Source organism: Rhodnius prolixus, unplaced genomic scaffold (assembly GCF_049639745.1).
Source record: "Rhodnius prolixus isolate KJV_2025 unplaced genomic scaffold, Rpr scaffold_2, whole genome shotgun sequence".
NCBI lineage: Eukaryota > Metazoa > Arthropoda > Insecta > Hemiptera > Reduviidae > Rhodnius > Rhodnius prolixus.
In genome coordinates this window covers 55,877,802-55,894,114 of record NW_027411592.1, presented here as the reverse complement: position 1 = coordinate 55,894,114, position 16,313 = coordinate 55,877,802, and the positions used below count along the sequence as shown (strand labels likewise).

Sequence of the window (16,313 nt, the reverse complement as noted above, 5' to 3'; positions counted from 1 at the left end):
ACGTTCCACAAAAAAAAAAACAAAAAAAAACGACTCCACTTACATTAAAGACATTAGATTAGATTAGACTAGGGCGGCCTCAAGGCCTACGCCACTGCGACCACTTTGGATCTATTGTGGCTCCCCTCACTCTAAAGCTCACCCTCCAGACCTGTCCTTTTTTTTTTTTTTTTTTTTTGGCCTCTCGTGCCAAGCGAATCAGCCAGGACCTGTCCTTTTAATCAGACTCTTAATGCTGGAGAGTGACTCTTGAGTAAAGCTCACAGGCCTTGGTTTTTCCTCCCCGAGAAGTAACATCCTTAGCCCAGACAAGCCCCTTACACTGACACAACACGTGCAGTGCCGTTTCCTTCTCCTCTTCCTCCTGACAGAACCTACAAAAGGCTATCATCTGCCAGGTCCATGCGATGCATGTGTTTTCTGAGCCTGCAGGGGCCCAGTTAATAGGCCCACAATCATCCTTATAGCCCCACGCGGCCTTGACGGATTAATTCTACAGTCAGCCTCGGCGAATAGCCTTTAATAAACTCCTTCGCCTGCCTCTGCCCAGTGGTGGCAAGCCACCACTCCTGAGACCTACTCTGCACCTATAAGTTAATGGTCGCAGTCTTAACACACTTCGAAACCCCCCCAAACAGGGCTCCGAGCCAACGAAGTGTCCCGCAGAGCCTTCCCGGGCCAATAAATCTGCCGCTTCGTTTCCCCTTATGTCCTGAATGACCAGGTACCCAAACTAGAAAGACCTTATTTTGGTCACTAATTTCCTTCAGAGACAACCAGACAGTCCCAAACCAGTTTTGAGTTAACCTGGTAGGAACTAATTGCCCGTAGTGCAGCCTGACTATCCGAGAAAATTACGACCTTAGAATTAATAATTCCTCGCCCTTTAATTTCGGTAGCACAGAACCTAATTGCAGCTAGTTCAGCCTGAAAAACTGTAGCTAGTTTTCCTAGGCTAACCGAAAATGCTACATTTCAGCTTCACCCCGTACACTCCCGCTCCCACACCCTCCTCCATCTTGGAGCCATCAGTGTGCCACATTAAAGACATAGTTAGAAATAGTACCCACAGAATTTTTTTACTAAACTGCAAGACAGTGACATAACTCCTTACAGCCAGACAGGAATATATGATATTAATGTGAAATATTAACTTAATAGAGTTAAACATATACTCAGACTATAGTTTAATTTAGTCTTTAGCATTTTATTTTACATTGTGGAGGTTTTTATGCAATTTTTTTACCAAATAATCAAAATTTTACTTTCTTTTTAGCCTGTGTGTTGTTAATACTTAAACTGTGTAGGAGCCAGAATTACTTTATTGGTACTCCTGTAAATACTTTGTAGTTTCTTTGTAAATAAACTAGCTGTTTTAAAAAAACAGTACCTTCTTCCCTTCAAAATTAGGGATTCAATCCAATGACATCCACTAAGCCTGGTCAAAAACAACTAGTTGCTTCGTGATCCTCTGAACAGTTTGAAATGGCTCAGTTTCCATTATAGGCCATTAAACACCATCTTCATCGTCCAAGTCGTCCGTTAAACGGGACGTCTTCAAGATCCGTCTTCGACCGGATTTAAATTAGTTATGAATTTATTAGAATGGTTACCTTTTTATTATTGTAATTTTTATTTTATTATTATTATTATTTCAGCAATATTTAAAACGAACATTTTATAATCTTGCATCAAAGAATATCAATAACGCCAAGCATTTCAACCATTTACATACAAAACTATGGACTATTTAATAACAATAATATCGATAGTGCCTACTACAATCACGATGATAATCATAATCGATCATCGAAATGACAGATATACCTATTTAGCGGTAATAAAGCGAATATCAGTATGCATTGACGGGATGGCCATTACAAGGAGGATATTGCCCTAGCTATATATCAATCATTAAGAAATATCAGATCGCTAATATCTCAACATCCTAAACTATATTCGTACTTCCGGGTATGTTCGGCCCTGCATGTCAAGATTAGCTTATAATTTATTGCTGTTGAATTACAATATGTGCATTTGATAGGAAACGCATTCGTATTTTCTTTGGTCTCATTTTTATTTCAATTCTTCCGGTTTGGCAGTAAACCATTCGAATTTGGGTATTAACTTTTTAACTTGGTACATTTCGACTTATATTTCGGTTTTTTTTTTTTTTTTTTAATCGATCACTAAGCTTAAGTGTGGAAACTTTCTAGAGATAACTTGGTACAGTTTGTCACAAAAGCCTAATTTTGGGGGTACCATTGCTGCGAGAATTTGTGCGTCACTGCAAGGTTGACGGCACCATTGTGGCGTGTTTCTAAGCCTTCAGTGGCTTTGCCCTTTGAGGTTGAAAAACTCTCTCATCCAGTGCAGACTTTCGACTTATTACTCACTTATCTGAGCCTCCAGTAAGTGTCAACTAAAAGGGCTCCGCCGCCCCACCCGTATGGTAGAATAGTCTCAAGGTATCCCCCTGATTGTCGTAAGAGGCGACAAATGTGGGGCAATCTTCAATGGCAACCCCATTCGACAACAGGAAGGAACGGCGAAATCATCAAAAGTTGCATCAATCGGCCTCTGACCGTTCTAGACCTCTAAGCAGGGGGGCCATGTTCTCTTAAGTCTGTTGGTGGAGGATGATGCTTGTTTGTCTTCTTGGGAACAGGTATCGCTACGCAAAAAAAAAAAAAAAAAACTAGCCGCCTCGTTACTTTTATCCCAGAATATGCTCGGGAACCCAGACAATATAAACAAAGTCTAATCAGAATGTCCAGGCAGACTCAACTTCAAAATACTTTGCAGGACTTGTGTTGTACGTGTAGAAAATTTGAACTTTGTTTTTATTTGGATTTTCCATAGTCTTATGCTTAGCTGAGAAACACGAAAGTGGTTAGCTTTCCTTGGTTTAACGAGAAATCATATCTCAGATTCGCAACATATAAAAGATAAATTGTGTAAACAAACATTTTTTCTGACAAAAGCGAACTTAAAACGGATATATCGGGTGAACAATAATAACTAAAACTGGACGATCACTTACTACCTTCTGTTACTAAGAAGATCTTATAACAGAGTGTTATAATTGCCATTTTATCTGATACAATTAAAAAATTTAGAAGATCTTTTAAAACCAAATGGTTCATTAAATGAATGGCCAGTTAATCAAAAAAGTCAAACTTTTTATAAAAATATTTTTTATGCTTAAAGGTTGGTCCAGTACTAAGTTGTGGTAGGAAATATTGTATAAAACAAAAAAAAACAAAAAAAGCACGTAGGATAACCTCGGGAACAGTCGTAAACTACTAGCTCTACCTCCGCAGAGCCTCAGCCTCCGGGAATCCAGCGACCTCTGATAGTCTCAGTTGAAACTATCTAGCATAGCCGTATAGGAGGTAGTGTTTTCCCTTTACTAGCCTGGAAAAGAGCTGCTCCTTCGTGCTCTAACCAACAGCTCTTCAGGACTCATACTATAAAGTGTAAAAAGTAAGGGGATGGTCGCAAAATACAAACACTCTTCTTCCCCCCTACTATCCAGGATACGGGGGAGTTGTAAACTGAATGGACCTCCTTACTCAAACCAGAGACTTGGAGAGCAAAAGCGCCTGTTACTCACACAGGCCTAAGCTCACCACCAGCAAGAACACGATTAGTACCACTACTAGCACAAGTCCTCCACTACTTCCAAGGGAAGAATGTAGTGGTGGTTCCTCCTCTCTCTCTCTCTCTCTCTCTCTCTGTCTCTACACCATCGTCTTCTCTACTCTTTAAGTTCCGTTCAATAACTTCCAGTCGGTTAACTTAACGAATATAATAAAAGATCAGTACTTCTTCTGAACCGACAAAGATCGTTTCTCACTCACACACACACTCTCTCTCTTTCGAGTGTGCCTGGGTGTGCATGTCTGTGAGAGAATTGGGAAGATGATGGTCTTTAAGGATGAGGAAAGTTCTTGCGGTTTTTCATCTCTGAGACGTCTCCATCGATTCTCGCAAGGTAATTTTATAAAAAAATACGACTTTTGAGATTATGACGACAGTAATAATCGCTTTTCCCTGAGGAAATATATCTTTTGTTTTTATTTTTTTTCTTTATAATTTTTACTGCTTCTAGAAAAGAATGAAATTTATATTCTTTTCTTTTGTTATTATTTTAATGGTAATACTGCAAAATGATGCTTTTATACGGGACTCCTGAGACAAGCAAATTTTCGTCTCCAGTTGGGCTAAAAATGTTTTGAGCTAGATCATCTCTCAAGCAGAGGAAATAATTAATCCCAGTCTTCCAAACAATAAGCATGCAAATTCCAGACCAAGTCTTACTTACAATCAAAAGCCATCTCCTGTGACACCTAGAGATCTTTGTTCTATTCTAGAGATCTTCTACTTCTCTTTGACTTTCCATAGAGGGGACCTTCTTCCTTGTGATCTATACTGATGTATTCCTTTTAAATTGTTGCCAGCCGTCATTGCCGAGAAAACGTAGACAGGGTTTGATACAGTTTAGATCACTTCCAGCATTTTAGCTTGGGTTAATATTTGCCTATTTTTTCCCTTCAATTATCTACTTTTTCTTTTCTTATCTTTTATTTTTTGTGTGGTCCAAAAAGAAGAAATGATGAAGAAGTAGATGAGGATAAAGATGTACAAATAGGTATGATTAGCGCGGTGTCGTGAACGGCGACCTTTCAGAGTTGGTAGTTATTAGTTAGCAGCTATTACTGCAAAATGTCAGCCAAGCTGGAACGTTGTAGTTAAATGGCTATCCTTTTCCCCTGTCTAGTATTTTTTTGGGGATTCATTCCTTTTCCAAGTTATCCAATCTCAAAGAACATCATCATCTTATATTGTCCAAGTCTTCAAGTTCAAATCCTTGATCTATTCCCCTTACACACCGTACTTCATCCTTCGACAAATCCTTCCTAATACGCGCTATCTCACTCTGGAACTCCTTACCTTCATCTGTCCGCCATGCTCCTACCCTTTCCATCTTTAAATCCCTTCTGTTGAATTATCTTCTATCTACCCAGCTTCCTCCGAAATAACATAGTAATTGAATGCATTTATTTCCTTAATTTTAATTCTTATTTTTTGTATATAAATATCTGAAATCAGGCCAAACCAACAACCAACTGTACATGTATTTATTCTTAGGGGACAAAATAGTCCCAGGATAATAAATCTATTTTCTTCTTCTTCTTAAATTCCCTGGGTCATCGACGCCAGAAGCTACGAGGTGTGGTAGTCCAGGAGTGTACTGGATGAAATTTGGCGTGGAATTTTAAGTAGCCGTTTAGGGCTAAGTCCTGTGGCAGAGAGAATATTTAGGCATGTTAGATGGTGGTGAGATTGGAGACATAAACCTGGAGCGTTTCTATAGTTCTAGGGGTCCAGGATTGGGAGAGTTTGTATTCCATTGATGTTAGTTCATCAGGTCTAGCCAGAATGTCTATCTAGGAGCGCGTTAGCTAATGTACTCGTTCAGTTTTCTTTCGTTCGTTAAGAGTCAATGTAGAGCGTTTGTGCAAGCAATTTGTAACTGTTTCTGCAGTCTATCCTGTTTAGTTGAGTATGAAAGTTCCATGTAGATAAAGGCCAAGATATTTTTACCTGATTCACGATAGTCACGGGAATGTTGTTGTGATAAAGAGGAGAGAGAGAGAGAGAGAGAGATTTCCGGTTTAATTGTGAGCATAATATATTTGAATTTCTGCTTGTTTATCTTGATCCTCCATTGGCGAAACCCCTGGTTCAATGATTTGGAGGTGAATTTCTTGTAGGTTACTGACGTCTAAGACAGGGTCTGTGATATAGGGAGCAGGATTACGCAGTATCCTCGGCGCTTAGTTTTAAAATACTGAGTAGGGTTTAGCCGAAATTGTCCAATGATACAATGTCGCGGTAATCTCTGTCCCTCGGTCATAACTTTTCTTTTTCTTTTTTGCAGGGGCCCCCTTCAAACAACCACTAATCCTTTGAGGAAAACTACATGATAGTTTGTAGAAACGTTTTTTACAGCTATTCTCGAAACAGTGTAGTGGAAGATTTCAGACAAACTTCTTGCCTTAACCACATCCAGACTGGGGGACTCTTGATTATAGATTCTTGCACCTTGATTTCCACCTTTATCTCTCCTTCAATGTCAATTTTACTAACTGGGGATCAAATTTTGGGGAATTCATTTGGGGATAGCCTAAATCTCTTGCGCATTTTAATCACTCTTGCCTTCTTTCAACAGGAAACAGGCAAGGCACTTTACCACGTGCTCCGTCTTACAATGGAGAAACAGTCCCTTAATTAGGTTTAAGATTATCTTGTTCTAAATTCCCTTTTTTTTTTTTTTTTTTTTAAAATCCAAATAAAAGCATTTAGACATTAAACAAGTTAAAAAAAAAAAGCATTATTGCAGCAAATTTTTTTAGTAGCGTGTACAGCGGAAGTGAAAAGTCACGCTTAACTCCAGCTGGCACGAGATCTCACCAGCTAACTACTGTTTAACTTCCTTTTTTATTTCCATGCAAAACTAACCAAAGTTTTTCCCTAAATACAAGTACGTGATTTTCCACAGGTTTTTCTCTCTCTTTGCCTTCCTTATCCGGAACAGTTTTACTTAAGGCTTTGTTATTTTTTTTAAATAATATGATTTAACGTCAACTGCGTTGATTATATGGGACGATGAAGTGGTTTCCCAGTTTTGCTGAAAGTAAAAAAGCTGTTTTCAGTTTAGGGATTTTTGTGTTTAGTTCAGGGGCGTATTTATATTCAAGAATGCAAAGCACGCAGTTGTATGCCTTTGGAATTATCTTAAAATTTATGAAAGCTGTACGAAGTTACGCGGTATTCATTTTGCAGAACGAATTCATTTCGCTATGTTAACAATTTGATAAATAAACTGTGCACTTCTATGGCAGATCAGTTACCTAGACAACCATGGTTTAAGGGAACTGGTCACTAATAAATCGGTTGTTACGACAATAAACAGGCTTAGAGCGAACCACGCGGTGTGCGGATCGTATCTTCACAGGATCAACAAAAAGGTCCTTCTCCCCTCTTTGCGTAGATTGCAATGAGGAGGAGGATTTCAAGACAATATAATAATGGATATGTCCACGTTATGTACGAGGGTCGTTTGAAAAGTCTGTGCAAAAATAAAAACTACTTAATTTTTTGAGGTAAACCTTTTTTATTTTTCAACATAGTCTCCTTTTAGGCTTATGCACTTCGTCCAACGCTGCTCTAGTTTGTTGATCCCTTCCGAATAATAGGATTTGTCCAAGTCTGAAAAATAGCCATTCGTTTCTGCAATCACCCCCTCATTTGAATAATATCTTTTTCCCGCCAGCCATTTCTTCATATTGGGGAACAAATAGTAGCCAAGTCTGGAGAATGGGGGGGATGTGAAACGAGTTGGAACCCTATTTCCATTAATTTTGCGACCACAACTGCCGAGGTGTGAGCTGGTGCGTTGTCGTGATGGAAAAAGATTTTTTTTTGTGGGCCAATCGTGGGCGTTTTTCTTGCAGCTCGGTTTTCAAACGGTCCAATAACGATGAATAATATGCACCTGTAATAGTTTTACCCTTTTCCAGACAGTCGATGAGGATTCCCAAAAGACAGTCGCCATAATCTTTCCGGCCGAAGAAACGGTCTTCGCCTTCTTTGGCGCAGATTCCCCCTTGGTAACCCATTGTTTAGATTGTTCTTTGGTCTCAGGAGTGTAGTGATGTATCCATGTTTCATCCACAGTGACGAAACAACGCTTAAAGTCCTGCGGATTCTTCTGGAACAGCTGCAAACCGTCCTTGCCAACACTTCGCATGATTTCGTTTTTGGTCAAGCGTGAGCAATCGCGGCACCCATCTTGCGGATAGCTTTGTCATGGTCCAAATGTTGATGCAAAATATTATGTACCCGTTCATTCGAGATGCCCACAGCACTAGCAATCTCACGCACCTTCACTCTTCTGTCATCCATCACCATATCATGGATTTTATCAATGATTTTTGGAGTAGTAACCTCAACAGAGCGTCCAGAACGTTCTCAGCGTCACTTTTGCCCATATGGCCACTCCGAAAATTTTGAAACCACTTATAAACTGTTCTAATCGAAGGTGCAGAGTCACCATAATGTTTATCAAGCTTCTCTTTAGTCTCCTGAAGTGTTTTGCCTTTCATAAAGTAGTGTTTAATCAACACACGAAATTCTTTTTCGTCCATTTTTTGAAAATCACTCGACTTCCTCGATTCAAACGAATGCCAAACAGAAAGAAATAGACCGATCTGGCTGAAACTTGGTGTGTGTTCTGCCAAGAGATGCTACTAACTAAGTATAGTAGAAAGGAAACGAATGTTTGACGCCTTATACAGGTATTTAGATGCACCATTTCGCTAAGAAGACATAATATTCTCCACCAACATCTATGTGCTTAAATCTATAGTAGAGCTAGCAATGAATGTATTTAAAAGTTATAGCCGAATTAGAATGAATGTAAGAAAATGATTAGAGAAGGATTACGGAGATTTTAATTTCGGTACAAGCTATAAGGATGGCAGGAGCACAGAGTACTGCTCCATCCCATTAGTTGTAAGTTTGTATGTAAATAGTTGTATATACTAGAGGGATGAATGTGTGAAGCGAATGTATTTATAAGTAAGAATGGAGAGTGAGTGATATTCTAGTGATAAGCACCTAGACGATGCTGGCTGTATGGCGGAAGTCAATGCCAATAAAAAAGGCAAAAAATAAAAATTGCAAACTTTTTTGCCTTTGATATCACCCATCTTGCTGGTTCCATTGATTCTGCACAAACTTCCGGAAATTCAAAACTTTAAAAATTAAAATATATTTTTATTATAATTTATGAAATAAATTTCTTCAACTCGTACGAACATATTTAACATCTTAATTGTGGGCATTCATCCCTCTTATGGTGCTTAAATGAAGTATCAAATGGAGGAAATTTGTCTGCGATTTTTGTAGTATTTGAGTTATGGGAGGGCACATGCACTGCTTAATTTGTGAAAACAACTTTTATGTACACAGGAAACAAACTTGAAAACTGATATTTCTGCTGAAAAAAACTGAAAATCAGAAATCTGCACGATTGCAGTACCTTCTCTTGTTATTAGAGTAAGAGAAAGTTAAGATAACTTATAATAAAAGTTTATTGTTGAAAAATAAAAGTAATGACGGGGACTTATTTTTTAAAAATAAATAAATAAAGAAGTTGAAGGCAAGAAGAAAAAGCAGACTAGTATTATCTGAAGTAGAGTGCAAAAGTTGGGGATGTTGTTGGCAACGTGGAGGAAGTGCTCATCCCACACAACAGACTCTGGATGGGATCGTTAATATAACCCCACTTGACGGCTGACTCTACAATACAGTTGACTGACTGGAGAATGCAAGAAGTGAAGAAGGCCGCACGGGTAAGTAGCAGCGCTACTAGGTGGCTATGAACTGTGGCTGAAAGGGACGAGTGGCGACCAGCTAGCCACGTTGTCCTTCTCCTCCTCCTCCTCCTCCTCTTCTGCGTCTTCACTGATTCTCATTAGCGACCCCACCCCCACCCCCACCCACGAGACCTTGGAGGATAGCCGCTGTTAGCAGCATGGCTTTTATCACCGGGGAGCTTTCTGTCCTCCTTCCAGCACATCACCAGCTTTGTGTTTGACGTGCCTGGCCGTCTCCCACGGGTTGAGGTCTATTAACAAGTATACCCAGCCGCTACCTTGTCCTAATATCTATTTCAGCCACACGCTGTAAATCTCTCCCTCTATCTATCTATGTCTCTCAGACCCTCGCACATTTAACTGCCCTAGCCGTAACAGTTTTTTTTTGCTAGACGTGACATTATTAATTATGAATATTCTAACTTTTTTTTAAAAAAAAAATCTTGAGTATACAATGGTCATTTAAAATTTTAACTTCTTCGTTTTAGTATTAAGAAGGAATTTCAGCGATCATAGTTGGTTTCCATAATTTTAAATTTCTTCCAGAAGTACAAGTGGAGCCTCGGTTATCCGTCACTCTTCTATCCGTCTATTCCAATTAACCGTCACTGTCCTCAGTATTTAAAAATATATTTATATTTTCTTTTGAGATTTTTTCCTTTGTCTTTTAGGTACATACTCGTGTCCATCATTCGACAGTTTGTGGGTTCTTTTTCCTAAAAAGATCAACCACAAACAAAACCGCCCACAAAACCGATTAGATGTCGCAGACTTTGTATTCATTAATTTTAATACACAATAGAATGAATTGAATAATGAAAGATAGCCTTTAAGACTTAAGCGTATAAACGTATAAAATATGTATACCAGTTAATACAAAGTTTTATACACGTTAAACAAAAGAATCTGTAAATTTTCCTGTTTTTCCCCCCATTATCCGTCTATTCGACTATCCGTCACGTGTCTGGTCCCGGTCATGACGGATAACCGAGACACTCTACTGTACTGGGAAATCTTGAACAATGCAGTATCAAGAATATTAGACCTAAAGCATGTATACAATCATTTTTCTTTTACTGGACTCCCACGCGGAGGTCCCGGGTTCGAATCCAGCAGCTGACCCTTACATTTTCTCTTCCTAGGAGCTTCTTACAGCTCACTGTCCGGTGATGGACAGTGTTGTCTGTAACGAGAGAACACTGTCCGGAGGCCGGCAGTGCACTGGAAAAAACTCCGGGCGCTAATGACCTCAGCCAAAAAAAAAAAACAAAATTCCTTTTATTCTCCTAAGTAAGAGAAGATACTGGTCTTGGAAATATCCGGTTTTGAGGAGCTGAAAGTTCGAAAACAATGGTTCTCTCCTTACAATAACTTTTCAAACTATTCAGAGGTGAGAGTTGTTCCTTGATCGTCTATGATAAGCAAAGAAATTTCCTGGATTTTTCCCCCTCTATATATATCCCAATTTTCGGATATAACTTCCTCCAAAGTATGTTTTGGTACTTTATTCGATGAAGCTAAATAGATGAAGAGGTCTCCTAGAAAATGCTTAAAGCTTTCTAGGGTTCCCGGGATTGTAGATATGGTCCATATGATAAGGGGTGTCATCTTTGGGTAAGAGCTGCAGTTAACCTCTTCTTTTTCACGTGTTAGTGTTACCCATTAACCGTAGTCCTTCCTAATACGCTCTACCTCTCTCTGGAACTCCTTACCTTCCTCTGTCCGCCATGCTCCTACCCTTTCTATCTTAAAATCCCTTCTGTTCCATTTATCTCCTTTCTACTCAGCTTCCTCCGAAATAATAATTGAATTCGTTTATTTCCTTAATTTTAATTCTTATTTTCTGTTAAATACTTGCTAATTTTTTGTATATAAATATCTGAAATATAGGACCAACCAATAGGGCCTCCAACAGTACATGTATTTATTCTAAGGGGACAATAATCCCAGGATAATAAATTAATTTTCATTTCATTTCGTAATACTGGTGATGTCACCAATCGATTTTTAGCTTTTGATTTCGAAGGCTTTTACTTTATATTTTTGATTTTTTTTTTAGTAGTACCTACATTTCTTTAACATTTATTGAAAACGAAAATAAAGGCTTCGTGACCGTAAATTATTAAACTAAGGATTCAAGATTGGCGAGGAATCGGTCCAGATAAAAAACAACTCGTCTTTTTGCGACAAATATATTGTCTCTTCTTCAGGGCCTGGATATTACAAATACCAAAAATACAAACAATTTACGAGAATCAGTAACATAGAAAATCGGTAAAAAACAGTAATATAAAAAGTAAACTACAATAAATTGTTTATAAATATAGAAAACTTACGTGGCTATGCGGGTTGGTTGAGTTACAGAAAAACTAAGAGCCAGAACTGGAGAATATCCGCATAGCCACGTAAGTTTTCAATAATTACGAGTATAAAGAATTTAAATTTTTTAGTTTATTTAAAATGCTACTTTATTTCTTTAATAAGTACAACTTCACAGAGAGCTTTCTTACTTTAAAAGAACTTTTTTTTTAATTTTTATTATTATTGGCTAAATCTCTTTCCAATCTCAAAAATTTATCAAGAAAATGAGAAAAGAGAAAATCAATGTAAGCCTCTTCTCAATTTCTCCCCTTCTCCTTGAAATTGAAAGAGAAGAAAAACGGATAATCTGAATATTCACGTTGAACAGAATAATTTGTTGATAACTAGCTAAAAAAGATAAAGATTCACCCGAAGTGAAAGGCAAGAAGGATGAAGATTTTTAAACAATAATCAGCTTAATTTATTAAAAGACTGAAAAGCTGTAAAAGGCCTGATAAGCTCAAAAATTTTCTGAAAGTTACTAAAAAAACTGTAATACCGGAAATACCTTTTCATCAAGATTTCCCATGATCCCTTTCTACATCTAATGAGATTATTTCTGTTGTTGTGTTCGGGGTTATTCATCTCTTACGATTCAAAAAAATTTAGAACAATCTAATCGGGGCTAACCCCACTCCCACCAGATAGCTCCATCTGTTTGCGATTAACTGAAACATTGCAAAGAAAATGTTTTTGAAAAGATCAATAAAAAAAAACTTGATTAGATATTGCTCTACGCCTGCTCCTGACTGGAGCCTGACTTGTAGGCAATAACGAGGAACTTCAGGAGAACACAGAACAAATTTCTTAACTTTTTCAGACTTAGCGACAGACTCTCCTCGACGTCATTGACTCACTTCCACGAGACTACATCCAAAATCGTCTGCTGAAACTCCTTTCCATCCTAGACTGTCATCCTAATCCACTCTGCCGCGACATAACCTCCTGAAACACAGAACAAATTTCTCAGACTTAGAGGAGAGACTCTCCTCGATGCACTAGGCCATTGACTCACTCCACGACACTGCATCCATTATCTATCCCCCGTACACTCCTACGATCCAAAATCGTCTCCTGAAACTCCTTTCCATCCTAGACTGTCATCTTAACCCATTCTGCTACGACATACCCTCCTACGATATTCCCTACAGGCACAAAAGACTAAAATACATCCTTCTGTAACTTACTACACTAGCTGCAGGTTTTTTCTTCCTTTTTCCGCAGCATTCTGTGTCCTTCACATCTTAAGCTTTCTACTAGCACTTACTGTGAAGGTTACAATGTTTTGTACATTGACACTTCACGTATTTACATATTTATATTATAATAAAGATTTTTATTCTATTCTATTAAAGTATGAACATTTAAATTAATTCGAAACCCAATAAAATACATTAAAGAGCAAGCATTTATTATGTAAGTATGCAAGCATTGTGGTTTTGCAAAAATATAATGAGTTGAAAATATGGTTCTTTGATTTAATCCTATCGTAGCATGCACGTTTCATTATATCCCTGACCGGTTTCGAACTTTCATCCATTATTAGTAGAGATAGATTGATCAGTTTGGTGCAGAGATTTCGACTTCCACTTATGTTTTCGTCTCGTACTACATTTTCAAACCTAAATGTTCGAATTATAAGATTTTGATTTTTTCTCTTTTGATTACAAGATCATTGAGAAATATCTTACTTTGTTTCTCTTTTTTTATCAATTTCTCTCGTTAAATGAGTCCAACAATCTGAAATCCAAGATCTCTAGAGGACCTATATTGATACATCAAACTTTGTTGATGGTTGCTAGTCTGAAACTGGTCAAAGATACAAATAAAAATGCATGTTACGACAGGATTAAATCAATGATATAATCAGTTTGTTAGTAAAGGCTGGTTTTCTATTCAAAATAGAAACAAACCATTGACGCTGATGCTGATTGTTTGAATGATTGATTGACACATATTCATGTTGAAACGATCAACCAGACATTTTGTCACTACAAAATCATTTAAAGGAAATTGAAGTGTGTAGGATTTAAACAGACAATACTTTTGTATTGATGAAGGTAAAAACAATAGAGGCAGTAGTGGGCTGTAAAGATAGGTGGGTGTTGGTTGTGGATATCGCATTAATTTTTACCTGATTACACTCTGAATTGTAACGTTCTAGAGGAATTTAGTTCTGTAACAATGAGCGTAGGAACAAACCTTTAGAGAAGGAACGTCCCTCTCTTTTGATTTGATGAGGAAAACTGAAGGAGCTAAATAGAATATAAAATTAAGGATTCAAAATTGGCAAGGAATCGGTCAAATAAAAACAACAACTCGTCTTTTTTTGCCAACGTTTCGACAAATATATTGTCTCTTCTTCAGGGCCTGGATATTACAAATACCAAAAATACAAACAATTTAGAGAATCAGTAACATAGAAAATAAAAAATAAAAAAATAAAATAAAAAAGTAAACTACAATATAATTATTGAAACTTACGACCACGCTGTATGCGGATCGTATCTTTACAGGATCAACAAAAAAGGTCCACTCTCCTCATTGCGTAGATTGCAATGAGGAGGAGGATTTCAAGACAATATAATAATGATATGTCCACGTTATGGGGTAGAAAGGAAACGAATGTTTGACAACATACGAGGGTCGTTTGAAAAGTCCGTGCAAAGTCAGAGAGATAGCACCACTGGCGCGTATCGAGGATATGTTTAGTTAGTAGCATCTCTTGGAAGAACACACACCAAGTTTCAGTCAGATCGGTCTATTTCTTTGTGTTTGGCATTCGTTTGAATCGAGGAAGTCGAGTGATTTTCAAAAAAATGGACGAAAAAGAATTTCGTGTGTTGATTAAACACTACTTTATGAAAGGCAAAACGCCTCAGGAGACTAAAGAGAAGCTTGATAAACATTATGGTGAAGTGTTGCTAGGACGGTTTGCAGCTGTTCCAGAAGAATCCGCAGGACTTTAAGCGTCGTTTCGTACACTGTGGATGAAACATGGATACATCACTACACTCCTGAGATCAAAGAACAATCTAAACCAAGGGTTACCAAGGGGGAATCTGCGCCAAAAAAAGGCGAAGACCGTTCCTTCGACCGGAAAGATTATGGCGACTGTCTTTTGGGATTCGCAAGGAATAATCCTCATCGACTATCTGGAAAAGGGTAAAACTATTACAGGTGCATATTATTCATCGTTATTGGACCGTTTGAAAAACCGAGCTGCAAGAAAAACGCCCACGATTGGCCCACCAAAAAAGTCCTTTTTCATCACGACAACGCACCAGCTCACACCTCAGCAGTTGTGGTCGCAAAATTAATGGAAATAGGGTTCCAACTCGTTTCACATCCCCCCTATTCTCCAGACTTGGCTCCCTCGGACTACTATTTGTTTCCCAATATGAAGAAATGGCTGGCGGGAAAAAGATTTTATTCAAACGAGGAGGTGATTACAGAAACGAATGGCTATTTTTCAGACTTGGACAAATCCTATTATTCGGAAGGAATGAACAAACTAGAGCTGCGTTGGACGAAGTGTATAAGCCTAAAAGGAGACTATGTTGAAAAATAAAAAAACTACTTAATTTTTTGGGGTAAACCTTTTTTATTCTGAAAAATAGCCATTCGTTTCTGCAATCACCTCCTCATTTGAATAAAATCTTTTTCCCGCCAGCCATTTCTTCATATTGGGGAACAAATAGTAGTCCGAGGGTGATCCAAAGTGACGAAACGACGCTTAAAGTCTTGCGGATTCTTCTGGAACAGCTGCAAACCGTCCTTGCAACACTTCACACGATTTCGTTTTTGGTCAAGCGTGAGCAATCGCGGCACCCATCTTGCGGATAACTTTGTCATGTCCAAATGTTGATGCAAAATATTATGTCCCCGCTCATTCGAGATGCCCACAGCACTAGCAATCTCACGCACCTTCACTCTTCTGTCATCCATCACCATATCATGGATTTTATCAATGATTTCTGGAGTAGTAACCTCAACAGGGCGTCCACAACGTTCAGCCTAACTTGTGCCCATATGGCCACTCCGAAAATTTTGAAACCACTTATAAACTGTTCTAATCGAAGGTGCAGAGTCACCATAATGTTTATCAAGCTTCTCTTTAGTCTCCTGAGGCGTTTTGCCTTTCATAAAGTAGTGTTTAATCAACACACGAAATTCTTTTTCGTCCATTTTTTGAAAATCACTCGACTTCCTCGATTCAAACGAATGCCAAACAGAAAGAAATAGACCGATCTGGCTGAAACTTGGTGTGTGTTCTGCCAAGAGATGCTACTAACTAAGTATAGTAGAAAGGAAACGAATGTTTGACGCCTTATACAGGTATTTAGATGCACCATTTCGCTAAGAAGACATAATATTCTCCACCAACATCTATGTGCTTAAATCTATAGTAGAGCTAGCAATGAATGTATTTAAAAGTTATAGCCGAATTAGAATGAATGTAAGAAAATGATTAGAGAAGGATTACGGTGATTTTAATTTCGG

At 38.1% G+C, this 16,313-nt stretch overlaps 1 protein-coding gene and 1 long non-coding RNA gene across 5 annotated transcripts in view; one reads left to right on the top strand and one right to left on the bottom strand.

The window, feature by feature from the left end:
* The window catches only part of LOC141450037 (uncharacterized), a 300,684-nt gene that overhangs the window by 105,185 nt on the left and 179,186 nt on the right, over positions 1-16,313 (bottom strand). The window contains exons 10-11 of one of the 3 annotated variants that reach the window (XR_012455900.1): positions 12,623-12,755; positions 11,635-12,478 (exon numbers count right to left, since the gene is read on the bottom strand). The exons of 1 other annotated variant lie outside the window; for it this stretch is intronic. This is a non-coding gene — a long non-coding RNA (uncharacterized lncRNA). Of the gene's footprint in view, positions 1-11,634; positions 12,756-16,313 lie in introns of those variants that run through there. One more of the 3 variants, XR_012455899.1, reaches the window with a different exon arrangement.
* LOC141450035 (uncharacterized) overlaps positions 1-16,313 on the top strand; it is a 233,999-nt gene that overhangs the window by 137,992 nt on the left and 79,694 nt on the right. The window lies entirely within an intron of this gene.